The sequence below is a fragment of the Tinamus guttatus genome, unplaced genomic scaffold (genome assembly GCF_059628265.1).
Source record: "Tinamus guttatus ecotype Peru unplaced genomic scaffold, ASM5962826v1 Tinamus_guttatus_pri_ptg000260l, whole genome shotgun sequence".
NCBI lineage: Eukaryota > Metazoa > Chordata > Aves > Tinamiformes > Tinamidae > Tinamus > Tinamus guttatus.
In genome coordinates this window covers 1501631-1520977 of record NW_028288794.1, presented here as the reverse complement: position 1 = coordinate 1520977, position 19347 = coordinate 1501631, and the positions used below count along the sequence as shown (strand labels likewise).

At 41.3% G+C, this 19347-nt stretch overlaps 1 protein-coding gene across 1 annotated transcript in view; it reads left to right on the top strand.

Moving 5' to 3' along the window:
• The first annotated feature begins 2043 nt into the window (after positions 1-2043).
• Positions 2044-19347, top strand: part of GULP1 (GULP PTB domain containing engulfment adaptor 1) — a 104666-nt gene continuing 87362 nt past the window's right edge. The window contains exon 1 of the mRNA XM_088526986.1: positions 2044-2202. The gene's annotated coding sequence lies outside the window, so the exon portion shown is untranslated. The remainder of the gene's footprint in view (positions 2203-19347) is intronic.

Sequence of the window (19347 nt, the reverse complement as noted above, 5' to 3'; positions counted from 1 at the left end):
AAATGTCAAATATATAAAGATGATTCCCAACACTGAGATGAATTACAGTTTTGCCTAAACAAGCAGTATAGGAGCTGCTTTGTTTCCTGAAAAAAATCAATCCCAGAATTACAAAAAAACAGACAACTAAAGTCTGAATATTTAACATAATTATTCAGACTCACAGTGGATTAAATTACTGTGGGTTTTCATTTCTGAGAAAACACTAGAAAACAAGACTCCAGGTAGCAATTTGCTTTTATTTTTTTCCACACTCACATATCCTTTCTGACCGTGTTTGACAGCAACAAATGGGTGAAGAGATGCATGCAATGCTGCTGTCAGCTCCAACAAGATGCTGGAAAAGCGTGTGCTGAAGTAGCTGTCAGAAGCAACAATAGAAGAAAAGAGTATTTGGAGCTCCAGAATTTATCTGTGCAGGGACTGCTCAAGGGTCAGATGTGAATAAAACGAAGACATTTTGCTTTAACTCATTAGACGTTTCTCCAACTCTCATTACTATTGCAGTAAAAGTAGAGATATGGTGTTTTCTGTTTTGCTTCCTTCTATTCAGAGTTTCATTTCTCACTATTTATTTTTTTTTAAATTTATCAAATTCTGCCACATCAGAACTTCCTACAAAATGGTGCTCTGGAAAAGTTTCCTGTCCTGTGTTAGTTTGCCAGTAGTTTACAAATAGCTCTGAAAGTGTATGCAAAATTGACATTCATTTTCTTTGTGGGAGAGAATGATGTGGTGGAAAGTTTCAGAAGTGTTATAGTGCCCAGCACAGACAAATGTTATACAAAGTTTCTTCATTTCTGTGCATTTTTTGGATAGTTTTGGGGGATTAGTGAATGGAAAAAGCAGCTGCACCAGTTAACTCCCCATGTAATTCACATCCATATGCACTGATCTGGGTCTTGGTTTCTACCCTTCATGCATTTTCCGTCATGATCTTTCCACTTGCAGCTACAAATAACCAACCCGAATTTTGTTTTCGATCTTACCTCTAAAAACACACACAAAACCCCACTACACAGGCAACACGTTTGCTTTGACTGCATTGACAGGTTTTGCTCTGCCAGCTAAATGACCGTTCCTGAGGTTTCTCTGACAATTAATGGAAAATGAAAGGCCAATATTAAAGTGGTCCTGTGTTGTGGGGAAAAAAAAATCAGGAGAAGGAATGACAGATGAGTGTCCCACCTTCCCAAGGAAACTGCATGTCGTCTTACGGGCAGTTCCATCGCAGAAAGCCGCCAGGGCTAAGTGGAGCACGGCCAACACGAGTTCCTTGTCTTTCCATTGGGAGCAAGTTTTCCCTAAGAAGCATTTCACATGACCACCCTTGGAATCATACACATCCACCCAGCACATTTCAGCAAGGCACATGGCACAGTCCGCGTCTGCAGACACAGACTCCGTTTCAGTGTTACCCAAGAAATGTACCTCCCAAGAACGTTGCCCCCGTTAACCCTTTTGTTTCTTGGTGGATGTTTTCTTGGGGCACACCTGTCTCCACCATGCTCTCTTCACCAGCCACAGACTCCCAACAGACTCGTGTTCCTTGGGTGTTTCTCCCGTCTCCATCTCCGCCAGCCCTTCCAAGCACCACAGCCCACATTTACAGGAGCCACCGGCTCCTTGGGGAGCTTCCCACGCGCGGGATGCGCGGGCCCTTCCACTTCTTTCTCCGCGGGCCCCGCCCCGCGCAAAGGGGCGGTTAAAAGGGCGGTTAAAGGGGCGGTTAAACCTTCCCGCGGGCACCGCTCCTGCCCGTGACGCCGCAGCTCGCGATGGCGTCAGCGAGGCCCCTGTGTGACTTCATACCTGCGCCCTCCAGCACGTCCCTGCCGCCGCCTCGCGCCGGTCCCCGGGGAGCTGCGCGCTAACGGCCTGTAACGGCCGCCCCATAACGGTCGCCGCCCCGTAACGGTCGCCCCCCAGCGCGCGCGGCGGCGGCAGCGCGCCCCCTGTCGCGCGCGCGCGCGCCCCCGCTTGCGGCGCGGGGCTCTGGGGCCGGCGGCAGGAGGCAGGGGGAGCCCGGGAGCAGCGGCGGCGCCCCGGCCCGGCGGGCAGCGAGCCCGGCAGCAGGCGGGGGCCCCCCGCTCGCCTGCCCGCCCGCGCTGACGTCAGGAAACTTTCTGGGCGGCTGGAGCAGGCGCGGGGCCGGAGCGGGCGCCGCGAGCCGGGCGCCGCGCTGCCCCCATCGCTTCGCAGGTACCGGGGCCGGGCGGCGGCGCGGGGTCCCTCCCCGGGGCGCGGAGCCGGGGAGCGGCGGGGCGGGGAGCCTGTTGCTCGCGGCGGCAGCAGCGCCGAGCCGGGCGCCCGCCGAGCCGCTGCCCTCGCCTTGAAACTTGGCGGCGGCGGGCGGGGACGGAGCCGAGACCGGGGCCGCCTGGGCCAGCGGCGTGCGCTGGGACTTGCCGTGTTTGTGCCGCTAACTTCGAGCCGGGCCACTTCGCCAGCGGCCGCAGGCGCGAGGCTGGGCGTGCGTTGGGGCTCTGGGAAGTTCTAGGAGTTAGAAGCGGCCAAATGGCTCTTTCTTTTTCTTTCCGAGCCCCGTGAGCGCCGCTGCGCAGGCGGCCGCTCCGCAGGAGGGTCGCGCAGGGTCGCAGCGCGCCCGGCGCTTCCAGCTGCCCGAGCAGCCGCGCGCGGGGCGGGCAGAGCCCCCCCGAGCAGCGGCTCCGGGCACGGGCCTCCAGGCGAGGCGGGAGGTGCGAGGGGCTTCCCTTGCAAGGGAAGTTTTGTGGGAAAGGTGCCTTCCTCCTTTCCCTGCGCTGTCCTTAGGGGTTGTTGTAGGGTAATGAGGATCAATCAAAGGCCTGTAAAGGTTAATTGTATCCTTCACACAAAGGGATTAGTGCTGTTCGGGAGGACTAGCTTTCTGCGGTTTTGTTTTTGTAATTTACCACTGCCTCGGTTTAGATCAGCTAATAGTTTAGAGCACTCATTACATTTAAAATTTAAATGCCTTGTAACTCTTAGTTTGTTGCTTTCATTTCTGCGAAAAACACAAGGTCTTGCTCCTTGTTGTTTGACTTCTGATAGTTTCATTGAAGTCTTTAAAAAGTCATCCTTAGACAGAGGTAACTGGAAACATGCTCAAAAGCCTTCAAATTGCTTTGGAAAGTAAGTTTTATGTGAAAGTGGTTTAAAGATGATCTGTATGTATGCCTATACATATGAAATGTTTTAACAAAATACCTTTGATCTTCTCAGAATAAGTTATTCTCTAATTTCTAGTTACAGAAATAATTATGAACCATGTTTTTAGAAACAGGTTCTTATCTGTGCTTTTCCTCTCCTGCATGTTATACTAAAAGTATCGTTTTAAAAATACCTTTTAGTCACTGCAGTGATAAGCAGTACTTTGGAGATTCAGACTTTTGCCATGAATGATGATGATCAAAAAGAGACAAAATAGTTCCTGCCAGAAAAATCTTTTTGGTAATTGAGTTTCTATTTTATGGCAATTTGAAAATGAACAGAAAAGTTTGCTTTCCATTACTGATTTACTCAACTGATTGGTGGAGTGATAGTACATCAGGCACAGCCTGTAATGTTCAGAGATTACCCATATGTGTTCAGGGAGAAGAAAAATAAAGCAATATGAAAATGGTGATAATAAACATATAATTATTAATGCTGTGCTTTTTGGTATGTACTGGTAATCTAAAAACAAAAAATACTTTTTGGGCCTCCTTGAAGTCATGTGTTTACAGAAGGAGTCGAACAGAGAAAGTGAGTCGTGAATAAAAACCTAGGAAAATGGCACAATGTGGAAGGATGCAAAGGAAGTTGAGATTGTGTTTTGGAATGGTACAGGGGCAGGCCTAATAGTGAAAAGAGACTGGAATTAAGAAGGAAGTACCAATTAGATGGCATTGGAAGTAAGGATGACAGTCTTAGACATGACATGCGTAGCAATAGCAAGTATCTCAGTGATGAGTATAGAAATGAAAATCCTTGTGATCCCCAGGAAAGGGGATAACCCCTACATTGCAGCAGTGAGGTGCTACTACAGTGTTCCGTGTGTTAGGACCACACAGTGAGAAACAAAGCTAGTTTTGGAGGAGCAGAAAGGAGGAAGGGTTGCTGCTCCCTCATTAGTCCTTGGCAGCAACTTGGTAATCTTTTCCAGGCTAGAGAGTCTTTGAGTTCAATTCATCTACCATCTGTAAAATGTTCACGTAGTGTAAACTTTCAGAATTTCCTTACAAGCTCATGAAAATAATTAATATTTTGACTTTAGACAGCGCTACTGTCTAAAGTTATGTTCATGTAGCCATACGTTTTTTATGCCATTTGAGTGATTTTGAATATGCAGTTTGGCAGCAGTGTGCTTGTTTGTGTACCCGGTTGTGATAAATAGGACTTGTAAAAAATAGTGGATGCTCTAAAAATCACATGATCAGAACAATGCAACTTGAGAGGTCATATATAGTAAACTGATATTTCTATCATAGGTGTAGAGTGCATCTTTCTCTTAAGATGATCCTTGGAGTATGTTGTCTGGACTACCAGATGCAATAATTAAGTGCAAACTTTAACTTGAACCAAGGGACTCATGTAATCTGAAAGAGAGCAAAAAATGAACTAATTATCCTTGAGTTGTTGACATATCTAATGTAACTTGCAGCAGGATTCTAATTCGGTCAGTTTTTTGTAAAGATAAAGTAGTGCGATGAGAGCCTGAAAAGGCCACCAGATTCACTTCACCAAAATAGTTGATTGCATAGAATTTGTAGTTACTGTCAAGGGTGAAAGGAAGAGCAGAGGTGGAGACTGTATTTCAAGTGCCTCAGCTCTTATGACAAAAAAGATCTGAACTGATCTCTGAATAGAGCTCTTACATAAGAACATGCTAGTCAGGCATAAACAAACTTTGGCCCTTTCTTCTTCTTTTTTTTTTTTCTTTCTTTTTTTTTTTTTTTTCTTTCCTCCTCCTTACTGTAATCTGATTTTTGTAGGGATAAGTGACCACAGGGAATCACCTTGTGCCCCAGACAAGGCCCCACAACGCTATTGCTGTTAGCAGTACAGCCAGAGCCTCTGCAGAGCTGCTAACAGCATCACCCTTGATACAGCCTTTTTCATTCAGGAATAGTCATTAATATCCTTGCTCCCAACCTTGAAGTCGGGCTCTTGGCATCTCCTAACCCCCGAGGTCGCAGCCTGCCTGTTATTCACACCACTAGCCTCCCTGGCCCACAGTCAGTGTTTCCCTGAAGCCGTCTCATGACGGGATGCTGCATCAAGCAGCTTCTAGATTTGCTTTTCTGGACTAGCATTTGGTACCCTTTAATATGCAGTGCTAACATGGCTTTATGCCTTCCCCCTTGATGGGGAAAGCGGGAAGGGGAGGTATTGTATTTATTTTTAATTTTCATTTTGTGGACTAACCCCAAGGCCTAGCTGTGATCTAGTGGCAGAGTGCTGTAGGAGACTTATGGTGAATTTCTGCCCGCTCTTTTAGTTTCAAATACAAATATGGATAAGGCAGGTGTCATTTGGTTGCATACTGAGGACCCACTTAGATTTTTACCCTGCTCCATGGGCACTGAAATATCCACTACTGACTATTTCCAGATTATTTTGGTTTTAAAAAGGCTTGTTATATGGTCCACAGCCTCACCCAGAATAGCAGGAAGTTATCTGAAATGTCTTGTCTTGTTGGTTAGTTTCAAAACATGTTTGCTACACGGAACATGAAGCGAAGGAGGTGATGTTACCACCCAGGTTTTATTCAGAGGTTCAGTAGAGGTCCTGGAGACCCAGCTTGAATTGCTAGGGAAGAATTCAGTCTTTCATTCCTCTTCCCCTCTGCCATTTTCAGCTAATTGCTAGCCAAGAAGGTGCTCCATGTTAAAATGTTATCATTTCCTTGAGTTGAAATGATTCACTGGTTTTGGTATAATTGTATATTGGGAAAAGAAAGTAAAACTGCAGAATTTTCAATAGATATTCCTGCAGAAGAGATGAGAGGTTTCCAACAGATACTTAAATAGCGAGGCTTTACTGGGGCAAGAAGTAGAACTTGTTTCATAACACCTGCAGTTGCACACAGGCTACTTGATAATGTGGCAAATCAGTACCAATAAGCCTCTTAAAGTATTTAAGGACTGTATTTGTTGAGTTTCTGCAAAGTTATTTTCTGTTTTGAAGGACAGACAGTACAAAATTCTGCTTATTTTTGTTCCTGAGTCTGACCTAGTCCCTTTTAGTCCTGTATGTATTTTTATGTCCAAGTTGCAAATGCAGATTTGATTGAGAATTTAGCTGGGTTCTTTCTGTCTTACTTCACTTGCAATTCTAAAGCATCAGAAACATCTGTGAAGCCAAATTGTTCTCTGATTATTCTGTCAGTGACACTTGATCAACACCAGTGCCTTGCACGAGTTTGCACAAGTGTAACTGATGGTAACCTAGTAAACAAATCTGTTAATGATGTGCTGGTTGAAGCAGAGGTTTCAGCTGGCTCAGATGCTTTTGATAACTCTGTGAAGCAACTAAAACTGTTTTTTGTTTGTTTGTCATGGGGAATGCTGGGCACTCTTTTGTGTGTATATGTGTGCGTGTGCATATTCACACAGAGTCAGAATTCAGGAAGTGTAGTATGTAGAACTGTAATCTGTGGCATCATTGTAGGCATTCTCATTGTTCATGTGTTGTAGAGAGGTCTTGATCAGTGCAAGCAGTAATTAATGCTGTTTTGCAAATATGCTTGATTTAAGGCAATCTTTTGACAATTCCATGTACCCAATGGCTCTTTCTGATGTGCATGGCTGCTGTGGAGCAAGGAGTAGAGGTTCTGTTTTTCCTGGGAGAGCTTTAAAACTACATTCAAATTTCTGTGCATTATTTTTATAAATAAATGAAATACCTTTGTGGATTATGGGATTCTCTAGATGTGTTCAAGTTTCTGAACGTTTTTTTTTTCTTTCTCTGTTATATCATCCCCCCCTTCCCTTTGTCCCTGCTTTTAATGGCCCTGGTCTTAGACAAAGTAAAAACACAGGAGCAATGTAGCGTGCAAAGCAATCTTGAGTACTACCTGCTGCGACATTTAACAGTCTATTCCAGTTTTTATTTTTCTTTTTTCAAATGCAAGGCTTAGATATTCAGGCAGGATAGGCCATTAGTAACATAGCCATTGTACTGAAATTTTCCAGGTGATGCAGGATATACTAAATCGTTGTTATCCTTCAAGTTGTTTCTGAGCTCTTAGCAATGTGTGCAAACTTGGCTTCCCCTGGGTGAAAAGCTGAGGTAGAATATGCCCCACTGGGGATGGCTGGACATGTTCCCTATGGGCCCACAGCTCCCTGGAGCAGGGACACCTCGGGGAGAGCTGGGCCGTGGGCTGGAAGCTGCCGTTTGGCTCTTGCTGGCGACTTGCTCTCTCTCTCCCTGTGCAACTGGTATTTTGCTTAGGTGTAGAGATATTTGGCTGTGTACAGACACTTGCTAATATTATCAATGTATCCACTTTCTATTTTGTCAGATTGGAAGCTTTTTGTCTATTTCTAGAATATACTGCAACAATTTTTTTTATCTGTTGTGAAATCTTCTGGAAAGTCTAACATAAGTGAGGTAATGAGCCTAGATAGGGACTGTGTTCTCAATAAAAGACGATGTTTCCTGCAATCACATCTTGAGATGTTGTTTGGAACAGCAGTTATCTTTTCATGCCAATTAAATTAGGAGTTGTTTCAAAAAAAGGAAAAAAAAAAAAGTTTGGTGTGTCCTCCAACTGATTTTTCAGAATATTTTTCTGGACCATCTTTCCAGATGTCTTGCTGTTCAGATATGTGCTGTTCCTAATTCTTCTTCTTCCATGCTGTGCTGGCAGCCGTATGCATTCAAAGATCATGAGTCACATTCCCCCTGTAAAATCATTAAATGGATTTAAAAATAATGAGATTAATACACATTTTCGCTTGGTCTTTTTTGATTTAGTGTGTCTTTTTCTTCTATAAAGCTCTATTCCAACTATGAAAGGCAGAAACTTGAAAACGTGTTTTTTTGTTTTTTGTTTTTTTTTAAACTTGGGCTCAGAATTCCAGGACTACTTGTTCTGACTGCTTGTTCATGTGCTGGCTGTAGACTCAGTGAAGTGGAGTCAATGCTAGAGCTACAACATAGTTCATAGGAGGTTTTTGATTCCCAACGCATAAGGTGTTAGCATGGACACAACCTTCACTTCCACAGCAGCGGCCTCTTGTTGCGATTCAAATAAAGGATGGGTTCATCCTGCAGGTTATGATATCCATGAATTAGTCCCATTTAGGGGTTAAAGGAATGTCAAACACCTTGTCAAAGTGGACTAATAAAAAACAATGAGAGGAGAAGTACATGTGATGCAGCATGGTAGGAAATCTTTATTAGGGGCAGAAAATAGTAGCAGGGGACTCTGTAGCCAGCAGAAGGCAGTTTGAGAGACTCACAACTACTTTTGTGCCCCTTAATCTGTTTCACATGTGTAGGCTTTAAAGATGTGTGCGCTGTGGATTTGCAAATGCAAAGGTCTTTAGCATCGGAGTTTGGTTTTGAATGTTTCCTTGATTCAAGAAAGAACCTAAAATTGCAGTCTTAGTTTTGTAAGCTATATAGACATAAGATGGAAGACACTTGAGGAAGATGTAACAAATTTTGCAGCTGGAGCTGACGTGAATCTCTCTACTGCCCAGTAATTGTAGTAAATTTTGTGCTGTGTTTTGTAGTGTGAAAGGCAGAATGTCAACACAGCTAAATTGCAACAATAGTTTGCATAATGCTAATGTTTTTGGAAGAGGTAACTTGCTAATTTGTCACCTAATTGAATGAAATATTTCACGTGCAGCTGCTGTGTATGTGGTGCTTTATACTTCCTTTTGTATTAAAAGTTTTCATCTGTTTTTTCTCCATAACTGGTTGTTCTTGTATTGAGTTTTAATGCACATTTTTGTATAGCATTTTTGACTCATAAGCTAAAAAGCACCAAAAACTGTGGCTGGGAAAGCAGGATGTTAAGTTAGCAGTACTTTCTTTCACAGTCTCTTACAACTGTTGGAATTCCCATTAAATTGAATGATATCCATATAGCTTAGTGAAAGTCTCCTAGATTGAATCTCTTTTTCTATTTAAAAGAAATATACAGAGATGTATTTGTAGATCATGAGAACTCACATAAATACATTTCCCTTTAAAAAAAAGGGGGGGGGGGAGGGTTCCACAACCTGAAAATACTGAGAATCTATAAATGGATTTTATTTTAGTAAACTTAGATTGCTGATAGAACCTTCTAACTTGAGAGGAAACTCACCACTCTTAGTTACATGAGCAGAATTGTCCTTTCTTCTCTTGATGTACAAGAAAAGAGTTGCTGTAGGACTCCTTACTTTGCAGTCTGCTCAGGCTGTGAAACAACTTGTGAAGTGTGGAGCATTCACTGGTCTGTAGATGCTGGCAGAGATGCCGTTTCGCAGGGGCTGGAAGTTGCTATTTGGAAGAAGTGAGAAGGACCTCCTGCTGCTGATGGGGTGTGTGTGTGCTGAGCAGACCTGTCCTCAGTGCCTTGCTAGCGAAGGAGAAGGGGGCTTTGGGCATGGAGAGTTCAGCAGTGGAGCCTAGGTCAGGCTGCTGCAGGGACCGTTAGGAAAAGGTTTGCTGGAAAACCTCAGGTGCCCCTTTCCCCATATTACAGATGCCTTCAGATATCAGGGATTTGAGAAGCCTTCACTGATGAAAATACAGGGTCATAAAGTTCCTTTCATTGCCACATTTGTTGCTGCATTGTCAGGGACTGAACTACTGGGCTTTGTGCCATGCTTCATATTTGAATTCAAAACTTTCTTTAGATATTGAAGAGGGGCCATTATGAAACATGTCAGCAAGTCTGAGGAGGATATTTTACTAGGTGTTCCTGTAGTAGTTTAAGTGGCTAAGAACCTTTTTTTTTTCTTTTTCCCTGTGTCTGTAGTTTTTATGATTTTTATTGTGAAAAATGAAGGTAATTCAATACAAGACATATACAGTGCATTTCCTGTCTGCCCAAGAGCCTTATGGTTAAAGTCTGTGTGGATAAGTTAGGAAACATTAGTTGGTCTCTCTCAGGTATAGGGAATCCATCCTAGAGCTTTTGCATCTCAAAGGAATGTTAAACTAATATATAAAAATGTAGTGTCAGGCTTTTCTACTTTGATTTCTTCGGAAATAAAAATTAATTGGTGTGAAACACCTCGAATAACTATGATTTTATTGTGCTAATTCTGTAGTATTTCTGTTTGATGGGCTTAGCTCCCTGTTCAGCATGCAGGTTGCTGGAAATATCAGCATTGCTGGGAATATTTATTTCTTCTGCATAGTCTAAAGATTCTGGCAAATGGATTCCAGGCTGGGACCGAGGATGGCTGGGGAAGTCTGAATAACAGATGCCCTAGTGATTAGCTAGGGATGTCCCACTCTGTGGTTCAGCCTGACTCATGGATGGCCAGGAGTTACGTGGTAGAACAGGAAATTGGTCCAGTGTCTCTGAAGTTCCTAGGTGGTTGCAAAACTATTTACGTGAAGAAAAAGATGCATCTACAGAGATACGCTTAATTGGAGTCCTTAAACCATTTCTTTTCTTCTCTTGGATACATGTAGAAACCAGCTTGTGGCTTATTATTCTGGAAGATAACGGTGGTACTTTTGTGGATTGTTTCTTGACTAAAATTCTGTTTCAAGCTGCATTGTAACCTTGATATACTGCCTGGCAGGCTTATACTTTGTCCCGAGTAGTTTGTTGTTAACAGCAGTTGAAAGTTTGAAGAATATCAATTATATGTTTTCCTCTTTTAAACTTAAGGTTTTTAACTGTATATCCCAGGTCCATTTCCCATGTCTTCCATCCCAGGATGAAAAATGCAGTGTTTTCTGTAGTCTGAAAAATAGCTATTGAGTCCAAACCACTAGCCAGCATTTCAGCCCCATATTCCTAAAGAGACAGAGGCTTTGGAAGTATCTACAACAGTTATTCTCCATGGTCAGCTGTCCTCTTGGTTTTGATTGGAATGACATAAGGTAACTCCTGCTCAGAGACATGGCAAGTCTGCAGGTGTGAAAATGCCCAGACTAAGCCCAGCCTGTGTAGGCCTGGTAATAACCTACCAGAAACTGGTTCTCACTTGGGTTATTACTTTTGAGTAGCTGCTTTGCTGCTGTGTGTTGTGTACACTCTACTTGTCAGTCTTTGACCAGTGCAGTGGAAGTGGCTGCTGATGATCTGCAACTGCTGATGAAAAACTGTCATGCTGTTTGGAAGTTCCCTTTTGTTGCTGGGTTTTCTGAGATTAAAAACAGAGTGAGGAGGTGGCTGCTTAGCAATTAGAGGGTGCCATGGTAATATATTGTATGTAGTTCAAGTAATTTAAAAAAGGCAATATATATTGTGTAGAATATTCTGAACAAGCGTTTTGCAAATTTAGTAGGCACACACTAAAACACCTACTTTACCTTCCTCCCAATATAACTAATGACTTTCAATATCTTCTATCTCCCAGATAGAGAGTGTGTTCCACAATTTTTTTAAATAACCCTAGATTCAGTAAAATGTGCCTTTGTGCATGATTTGCAGAAACTTTTACTCTTTTCACTTTTCATTTTTTTTACAAGCTGGAACCTAACTGAATACAGGATGTCCTAAGAGATGTTGACAATTTGCTGATAATTTGTATCTTTCTCAAAACATTTATGTTTTTACTTCAACATCAGTCTTTTTTTAATTCCCAATTTTCATAAATCAAGCAGCAACCTAGTGTTTACTTTCAGTTCTTTAAATGCAGAAATTCAGGCACTAAAAATAGGAAAAACTTTTTTTTCAACATTTGTTTACATATTTTATTGCAAGCAAGATGGAGAAATGAATGTTGATACAGATAGGAGAAGTGGTGTTGTGTGGGGCGAGTGAATGATTGTGAAATGTGGATAGATGAGACCTCAGAAATGAGATTTTTGCAGAGACGGATTGAATAAAAATAACAATACCTTATTGCTGTGAATAGCCTGCTTGCAGATCTGTGGTTTAACTTGGCATGGCAGGCTGCCCATGATAGCTCACGGTGCGGAACTCTGTGCGGAAGCTTGCTGAAGCATCGTGAGAAAAGGCCCGGCCAAAACTACTGTGCTCCCAGGGTTTGAGCCTCTGCTCGATCATTTGTTCATTGCCTACCCCCCAGGTTGTGGGGGGTCTTAGTCTGGGCATACCTAAAAGAGTCAATCAGTTACCATTTGGCACTTAGTCTTATGTAGGCTTTGGTGTGCTTGTTTTTTGGAAAAGTGAAGAAGAGAAAAATACGTAGATCCTTCTTAGACTGGCTCAACTGATCATTTAAGATGGACTATGAAGCTCTTCTCTGCAGCAGCTTGCTGACCACAGAGGTGTTTTTGGGCACCTTTCATATGCGCATGTGTTTCGGCAAAGCGTTCAGCAGTCAGCAATGTTTTTCATATTCTTAAGAATTTACTCATCATCACTTTCCCAAACCCACCCTTATTTAAGGAATCTCGGGTGCCTCAAGCAGAAGTTTTATGTTTGAAGTGTCGGTTATCCTCCCGTGTGTTTGCATCCTTTGTGCTGAAATGAGAAGCCAAACTCTTGCTGCTTTCTTTGCAAAATACGGTGGTGATTCCTCGGGGATCTCTTTCATTATTTCACTGAGAAAACATCAGCATCACACCAAAATTTTCCTGTTGGTGAGTTCTTCCTCCCTCTTTGGATGGAGGTGGATAAGAAGGAATTTGTTCCAATTCTTCCTCTTCCTCCCGAGTTTGAAGAAAATAGAGCCCAGTCATATTCTAATAACAAAAAGGCCTATTTGATATTTGGCATTTCTCTTGCAATTCTTGGAGGATATCCTGAGTTTTTGTAATTTAATGGCTTGTAAAGAATGCCTAAATGAGATTGTGCTCCCCTTTCCGGATCTGAAATTGTTTCCTCTGTAGCATTGTTGGGTTTGATTACAGTCTAAGAACTTTTTGAGTAGTGAGAAGGAAACAAAAGCTAAGCAAGTGAAAGCTGAGGAAGAGGTTTTATTACTGAAATGTGTAACTGAAATTGCTTTGGCTCTGACCTATAAATACAACTCCTTTTTCCGTATGTGCAACTTGACAAGTGCAGTGCATTCCTCAGACTAACTTCTGGGACACGCCTAGATGTTTCCTTAGAAGTTCTTGAAGAAAAAGCTTTCAACACTAATATCTGTCGTATAAATACCCAAAGCAAAAAATAGACATATAGGCACAAGCACGAAAGTTTACTTTGCAGGTCACTATCTGCTTTTTACTCACTGTTATGACCTATGTTGTGGTTGTGTATATGTTCAAGAGTGGGATTTGAGTTTGTAACTTGACAGTGATTAAAAGATATGAAGAAACATGACCAATGTACCATGAAATGGATCTTTAGTGAGAGATCAACTAAAAAGTATACTTAAGAAAACGAATGGATTATACTTGAAATGTTATATGTTACTGGGATAACTTTGACTCCTTAATGGCAGTTGCATTTGGTAGGACATTCAGAAGTTACTTTTGATAAATAAATTTCTTGGATTGCTCAGTCCAATCGCAAAGGAAAAAAAAAATCCAAGCAAAGAAAGTTGCCTGCATAGTAAGGAACATAACAATGCAGAAGACGGCAGTTCTGGAAAAAATTAGTGGTTGGCTGGAAATAAATGCTTTGAATTTTTTGAATTCATTCTGTTGAATTTTGCCAGATGTTCTTAGAGAGCCCTCCTGTATGAGTTTCTTATACTTACTCTGCTGTTTCTTGTACTTCTGTTTCACTTGATAGCTTACATTCTAAACACATTTTTTTCCCCCCAGACGGCATTATCCAATTGCATGTTACGTTCAGCTGCTTTTTGAACATCTGATGCAAACCTAAGTCTTAGCCAGTATTTGTGTAAGAAAAATAAATGAAACTTACTACTTTTTAGCTGGTAAATTTATTTTGATTTTTTTAGTATCTTGATATATTTCAGAAACTAGCTTTTCACTGGGTATCCAAGAATATATTACAGTGTAGGATCTTTAAGGAGATGCTAGAGCTCAAAAATATTTTTATGTTTGGAGAGGGAGTCTTGATACCTGTGTCCTCAGCATCCTGCTCCACAGCAAGTTGTGGGGGTGGTCTGTTCCAATGATCTGGACTGATCATTCCTTTAAATCTGCCCTCAGGTGTATCCTAGGAAAAACTAAATTTGTGTATGTCAAGGTATTGACTAGCTCAGTAGCTTGCATATAGAAAATGGCTTTGTAAATAGCTGCAATTATATTATTACTGATCCTGTTTCATCTTGGATGTATGAATTCTGTTCATGTCTGCTTTGACTTCTCAGACTTGCTCGGTTTGGACAGTTGCACTGTAATTCTGAGAGTAGCTCAAGCAAGCAGTGATGCTGCTGAAGTAGTCAGAGCTTTTTATGATCCGTGTCCCCACTGTTGCTGCCTAAGACACCTTGTCTCTGGTGTTGGCCCAGAGGCTTGCAACATTGCAAGGGGACCTCAGTGAAGCAGGACTCAGTACTTGGGGTGGGAAAGGAACAGCCCAGCTGTCACAGGTCCAAACTGCTTGTAGAGCAATTGTAAGGTGCAATAAGGTATCTTTTTGAAGCAGAACTTGTCCTAAGCTGTGAGCCTTGGTCCAATGTGTGTAGCCTTTATTACTGATTGAGCTAGAATCAACTAGTAACTTGACCAGAACAGGTTGATGCTTGTAATCATCCTTCTGTTCATTCACAACTGATGGGTGTTTATGCTCTTCAAGGCACATCCACTTTAACATGTGAGGATAAAGCCTGTGCAGTGTTGTAAGGAACACAGAGCTTGTTCTTACTGTATGCAGTCTATTAGACTTTGTCATAAATTCAGGTTATAGTAAGCATGTGTATTATAAAGGTTGGTTTGTTCTCCTGCTGAGGTCCAACAGAAAAAAAATACAAAACTCTCTCTTGACTCTTCTATTTCTTTCAAAATAGAGCATGCAATGACTTCAGAATACAATGGAATGCTGCTTTTATCCATTAAATGGTAACAGAGAAGAAAGAATTAGAGAAATCCTTTAGCTCACTCTTTGTGTTTGCTTTCTAGTCAATAAAAGACTTCTGTGGGTGACCCTGGTGGTCGTTTACAGGAGAGGAAGGTTGATAGTGTTGTTTTTTGTGTTTAAGTTACTAATATAATATGCCTTTATCAAGTAGGAAGGATAAGGGTTGTGGATTGAGTGTTCTTTCCATTGCTAATGACCAAGAATGTTTTAGCCTTGTCTTTATAGCACTGTAAATCAGGCAAGTCAACCGTTAGGCTAGACTGCCTGCTCTTCAGGCAGATCTTGGTGGCACTGCAGCTGTCAGTGGTCTCTCTGTGTGCTTCTGCCTGCCTCCATCAGAGCTAAACGCCTAAAGTTAATGCACAGAACTTAGGTCCCAAGTTTCATGTGCTTATAAAGATACAACAATTTCCCTGTTCACCGTTGATATTGCAACCTGCACTTCAGTTCTTCTACTTGGAAGTTTCCCAGGGTTTTTAATCAATGTTGCTTGTGGGTGCCTTTGTATTTCTTCTATATTTTTGGATATTTCTTCTATATATATTCCTTTTGTTGCTTGTTGTTTGATGCTTATTATTTTTTTGTTTGTTCTAGAAGATTTTTTCCTTCCAGTTTTTTCCTTGAATGTTCTATTAAATTTTCATCCATATTGCTTCTGTGCAACACTTTCTACTGTTTTTCTTCTCTAGATTTATTTATTTTGTTCTGTCTCTCTAGCTAGTCTTTTTAGCTGGTTGCTTGACCTGCCACCTAGTCCTTTAGTTGTTTTTCCTTCAATTTCTTATACTTCTGTTTATCTACCAGTGTTCTGTGTTTTAACCTTGCAAATGCAGGACCTGTTCCCTGCTTGTTACAGTTCTGTTGCTGATTTCTGCTTTTCAGTAGCTGTTAGTGTCTGTTCCTTCTTTCCTCATGGTAACTCTGTTGCGACTTTCCAAGGGCTTGATTTGTAAGCTTGTTTCTAAGATCATTGCAGTTTGTAGATAAGAAGTTTCAAAGTATCTTGTTAAAGGTAGTCTGGTGCTATCATATGGATTAAAAGAAAAGATGAATCATGTTCTGATTCTGCTTTCCTCTCATCTGTTCTTCTGTGGTGTCACGTAGCAAGATTTTTTTTAACCTCCTGGGTTTTTTAATACTTAATATGTTTTACAAAAGAGGCTTTTCCTATTATTGTTCTTCTGTTCTCTGTCATGAGAAATGCAAATCTCCTGAAAAAACACCACGTATAATCTTAACAGGAATACACTGCTGTTCTAAATCAGTAGGACTGTCATAGCAAGTGTGATCATCTCACAAGTCTCAGCAAGCCTTTCTGAAGATTTAAGGTAGCCATTAGTGTCAGTGTTTTTTTCCCCTCTTCTGTCTATTTTTCAAGTTCAAGAAGAAAATGGCCGTTAGACAAATCTGTTGAATAGCCTTCTGTCATAGGCATATGAAGCCCACAAAATTTACTGATTAGTGTGAATGGTATACCCAGGACGTGTGTGTGCTTCCCCCTATCCTGCCCCCCAAACTATTCCAGAATTGTCTCTGCTTTCAGGAGGCAGAACTGCCTCAATCCCTTCATAGGATCCAAATCCTTCCTAGGCTATCAGGAATGCTTGCTGTAAAACATGCTACTCCTGTTTTGCAGCATCTAGCACATCTTCTTTCTTCCCTCTCTCCTCACCTCTGTTCCCTCCAATCAATTCTGATGTTTCCACCCTCGGAGGGTTGTCTCTCACTATCTATCTTAACTGAAGATTTTTGGATACCTTCTACCAGTATGGTTGACTAAACTATGCATTACTGTCAAAAACATTTAAATATTAAAGTCTAGGTGTTGTGACTTTGCAAGGTAAGAGCAGACACTTTGCATATGTTTTAGCTGGATACTAAATCTTAATCTTTCTTGATGTTGGTTTGATACTTGATCACCTTCATCCTGGTTACTTAAAGTTAATTATGGCCAGTAGTTTGTTTTAATTACTTGCTCTGAGCCAGCTGAAAGAAACCTGCTTCCAAAGAAAGCTGGAAACCTTCTTGAAGTTCTTGAAGTATGTGTTAATCTTAGTGCTAACTCAAGCTTGCATATTTGTGAGCTTCGATATCAAAGTGGTAGAAGATTTGTTACTTGTAAGCACAGGGTTTGCTGTCGTGCTCTCCTCTATCATCCAGGAGTAACAAACCTGTTTTTCCATGCGAGTTAGCAAGCGCCAGCTAAAGCATCCTTTTTGTTTAGTCCACAGCAATGAACAGGCCAACATAAGACATAAATGGTTGAGACTGGGTTAAGGAGTTTATAATGTTTTAAATTATTAGACATGTCTATGATGACAACTTTTGCAGTCCTATAAGGAGTCTTACAAATTAAGCAAAACTGTGCAATCCTGTGCTTGAGGGTAGGAAACTGCTTAAGGAGCATGTACCTTGATCATTGCAGACAAATCTGAGCTCATCAGCCTCTGCTTTGAGCTGTCCATGTGGGAGACAGCTCCATTCCAGAAATAAAATAATGGAGGTGTGAACACAGTGTTGTGCTTCAATAAACAGCAAGAGAATCCCATTATTTCAGAGCCAGGGAGTGTTTGCCACGATGATAGGTCATAAATGGTGTCAAGTCTCACTGGCAGTGCAGACTTGTCAGAATTAAAAAAATTCATGAGGCCAACCAAGTGGGATGCTGAAAGACAACCTTTGGAAATCTCTTTAATTTCACTGTGGCCCCTATTTATTAGTGTGACTCTACTTACTCTATTTATATTTTTGTCTAGTGGTGACAGCCTCTGCATTGTATATAAGTAGAAAAACCTATTCAGATTATTTTTGTAACTTCTTGATAGTTGTTATTCAAATTGGGTTAGATTTTCTAGTACCTGCAAACTAAATCATGTTTACATGTCGACAGGGGCTATTAGGTTCATTTTCCTATTTGCCAATAGGGTGATTGGTGAGGAAAGAGAGTTTCCTTGTGTGTTTGACCCAGGAAATCTGTGGTTCATAAAAATAATTTCTACCTCTGCAGAGACTTCCTCTGTATTTCTAGTAGCCTAAGGATTTCATGCCCCTTCTGTATGGGGTGTGTTTTTAAAAGCTCTGTGTACATATAAATATATCCCAGGCTTTTGGAATTAAATAATTGACCTGAACTGTTTTTTCAATTGAAAGAGTATGTGGCAAATGGAAGGAGAATACTGACAGCTGTAGAGATTTTGGCTGGGGGAGCAGAGGCATGTGGCAATTCCCATGTGAAAATTGGTGTACTTCAGGGAATCAGGATTTGTAGCCTGTTACAGCTGTCAGCTTTAGATGTGACTTCTTTTGCACTGCTTTTATAAATAGGTTTTTCTACAAAGCACTGACATACCATCCTTTGGAAACAAGCAGGTCCCTTGTGAACATGGTGAAGACTGAAAACAAATTTGCCTAAATAAACTTTGTCATTTAAAGATTAAATTGGAAAAAATGTGGTATCGTAATGACCTCAAACTAAAAGTTAAAATACCACTTGTCAGTTATTCCTACTGACCTGTTGTTTGTCTTAAGAAATTGGTCAAACAAGTGCAGTAAGTTCACTTGCGTCTTTGGAATGCCATTCTAGAAGCATCTGACCCTGAGACTAGACACCAGGCGGAATCCTGTCTCCCAGCAGCAGTGTGCAGGTGCACATCAGTAACGGAGATTACAGAATTTATCTAAGACTGTCAGACACTTGTCACTGCAGGATACAGCTCTTAATACTGCCTTCTGCTATACTCCCACCTTTTCTAGTATGTTCCTTAAGTTGCATTGCTAAAGCAAAAAAATCTTGGAAAACCCCTGAAAATAAAGTCTGGAAAATATTAATTTACAGTGCTTCAGTTGTACTTATCAAATTTTAGGCATTTCTTATCTGAAAATTTGTAGCAAGTTACTGATTTGTACCTTTTTTTCCCTCATAATCCTCGTTCACTGCAGTTTTTTTCACAGGGCAGTGGCCGCCTACATATTATTAAGGGCCTGGAGAAGAACAAGAAGAAGAAGAAGAAAAAAAAAAAAAAAACAGTACTGAGAGCTATACAAGTAACTGGTTTGTCTTGGTTGTAAAAATTAGATGTAAATGAGAAATGAAATTTGAGCATATGGCACCGTGTTAACAATTACAGGGATTAGTTGTTAAGCTGGTGTATTGTATCTGCTTGGCACATGTTTACATTGCAGCTTTCTGCTGCTAGATATTGATGGCAACTGGAGACAAAATGCAGTGTATTTTCCTGATCATGAGTTACAGCCCTGTAACTAATATTAATAGACTTGTAAAAAATCTAGAT